Raw genomic sequence first — 3,176 nt, forward strand, 5'->3', positions numbered from 1 at the left:
TATTCATGATTTAAAGTATACGTAGACAGGTTATTTTTCTAAATTCTGAAATTCGCATGTTATATTACCCCAGGACATAAACAAGAATGATAACTCTCAAATTTGATCTTAACCCACTTTGTGCCATTGTAGACATAGGGCGACCACAGTTGCATTACATCTTCTCCTGTCCTTAGCTTTGCTTCTCCCCAGTTCTATGTAGATCAAAGGTTAGATCTCTGTGCGAGGTTGTATGAGTCGTCCTATTTTCCGATTGGCCTGAGGATTCCAATCTAACACATGTGTAGTTAAATTTCTATCTACGTGTTGTAATCGTTCTTTCTATTGGTTCTTCATTGTTATTAACCAACTAGTACATTATTATCAAAAATGACTGTTTATAAAAAAAAGGCCCGGTTTTTTCTGTAATGGCTCTGTTTTATCTGCAATGACCCTGTATTAATGCCCTGTTTGTCTGTATTAAGCCCAGTTAAGGTTTTTATACGCCCGTCAAAATTTTGACGGGACGTATTATGGTATACAAATGTCCGGTGTCCGTCCGTCTGTCCGTCCGTCTGTCTGTCTGTCTGTCCGTCTGTCTGTCCGGCGTAAACATGTCGCACCGTAACTTGAGAACGACTTATCCAAATTTCATGAAACTTAATATAAGTGTTTCTTATAATGGTCAAATGATCTGTATAGTTTTTGGTGAAAATAAGATTTTAACTTTTTGAGTTACGGCACTTTGTAACTAAAACAGGGGTATGTTTTTTTTCACATGTCGCACCGTATCTCAAAAACCATTCTTGATTATTGCTTAAAACTTTACACACTTCTTAGTTATATTAATCTTAATATCTGTATACTTTTTGGTGATGATTCAAAATTTCATTTTTGAGTTATTGAGTATTTCGTAGAAAAGGGGGAGGGTTTTTTTTACATGTCGCGCTGTATCTCAAAAACGATTTATGATTATTGCTTAAAACTTTACACACTTCTTTGTTATATTAATCTTAAGATCTGTATATTTTTTGGTGATGATTCAAAATTTCATTTTTGAGTTATTTAGTATTTTGTAAAAAAGGGGGAGGGTTTTTTTTACATTTCGTGCCGTATCTCAAAAACGATTTATGATTATTGCTTAAAATTTTACACACTTCTTTGTTATATTAATCTTAAGATCTGTATACTTTTTGGTGATGACTCAAAATTTTATTTTTGAGTTAATGAGTATTTTGTAAAAAAGGGGATGGTTTTTTTTTACATGTCACGCAGTATCTCAAAAACAATTTATGATTATTGCTTGAAACTTTACACACTTCTTTGTTATATTAATCTAAAGATCTAGATACTTTTTGGTTTGATTCAAAATTTTATTTTAGTGATATTTAGTTTTTTGTAAAAAAAAAAAAAAAAAAAAAACCAGGGTGTCTCAAAAACAATAAATGGTTATTGCTTAAAATTTTCTCAGGAACTATTTATGATTATTGCATAAAACTTCCACATAAGACGTCGGGCGTATCATGCGCTCATGGCGCAGCTGTTTATTTTTACATTTCGTGCCGTATCTCAAAAACGATTTATGATTACTGCTTAAAATTTTACACACTTCTTTGTTATATTAATCTTAAGATCTGTATACTTTTTGGTGATGACTCAAAATTTTATTTTTGAGTTAATGAGTATTTTTTAAAAAAGGGGATTTTTTTTACATGTCACGCAGTATCTCAAAAACAATTTATGATTATTGCTTGAAACTTACACACTTCTTTGTTATATTAATCTAAAGATCTAGATACTTTTTGGTTTGATTCAAAATTTTATTTTAGTGATATTTAGTTTTTTGTAAAAAAAAAAAAAAAAAAAAAACAGGGTGTCTCAAAAACAATAAATGGTTATTGCTTAAAATTTTCTCAGGAACTATTTATGATTATTGCATAAAACTTCAACATAAGACGTGGGACGTATCATGCGCTCATGGCGCAGCTGTTTATTAATAAAGTTAATAAAATTAAGTTGTAAAGAGGATAATACTTTTTTAAAACCGTATAAAGGGATCACTGTTCATCCTGTTTTCAACACATAACTTCTTCCAACTTGGATATTTGGCATATTTAAATCATTATCATGAGTTTCAAACTAAACTGTCATTAAAAGAGTAAGAGGGTACAATTGGCAGCAACACATACACTTTTGGTCAGTTGGTTAAATGTATTAAGAAATGGGTATTTTTATAATACCCTGTTATATGTCCAAGGTCTGTAATAATGGTCGAGGAAGTCTGTAATGGCCCGAGGCAACCATTATAAAAACACCCATTCATTAATACTATATTATTGTCTAGTCCCTTTCCATAATTCTTTGTTGCTAATAGTGTTTAGCCAATTAATGTCAATAATGATAAGTAGACACCCGTTCATGAAAACTTGTAATGTTTAGGTAGACTCAGCTGTTATAATTAGTCTCCAAGTTTCTGACCCATGCGAGGTATAGATTTTATATTTGAGTTGAAGATCCTGATTTTGATGTTTGTTCTGAGTAATTTGATTTTGTTGTCACAAATTTGACAACAATCTTTTCCCAAAGTCTTTTTTATAATATGCAAAAACATATTAAAAACATATAAAGTTCCAAATGGTGAAGTTGAAATCATCCCTTCGTAAATTTTACGGACGCCATCACAAGTTGGTTGACCGTTATGGTAACCGTTTCACAAATGATATCGGATATGTTCCTTACGTCGTAACTACAATCTCCTTCCCTTTCATGAATGTGACCTACCGAATTAGACTTTTTACCGGATTTGTTATCACATAAGCAACACGACGGGTGCCGCATGTGGAGCAGGATGTGCTTACCCTTCCGGAGCACCTGAGATCACCCCTAGTTTTTTGGTGGGGTTCGTGTTGTTTATTCTTTAGTTTTCTATGTTGTGTCGTCTGTGCTGTTGTTTGTTTGTCTTTTTCATTTTTAGCCATGGCGTTGTCAGTTTGTTTTAGATTTATGAGTTTGACTGTCCCTTTGGTAACTTTCGTCCCTCTTTTATACTTCGGCATGCAATGTCCGCGTTTCGTCTACAAATGAAGTTCAAACTCTCTCTTATGATAAACGATTCATCTTTGAAGTCCACTGGTAACATCGATTTTATTGTCACAAAATCATTTATTGAACATACCTATAGTTGAATTTACGCTTTA

The sequence above is a fragment of the Mytilus galloprovincialis genome, chromosome 1 (assembly GCF_965363235.1).
Source record: "Mytilus galloprovincialis chromosome 1, xbMytGall1.hap1.1, whole genome shotgun sequence".
NCBI classification, from domain to species: Eukaryota; Metazoa; Mollusca; class Bivalvia; order Mytilida; family Mytilidae; genus Mytilus; species Mytilus galloprovincialis.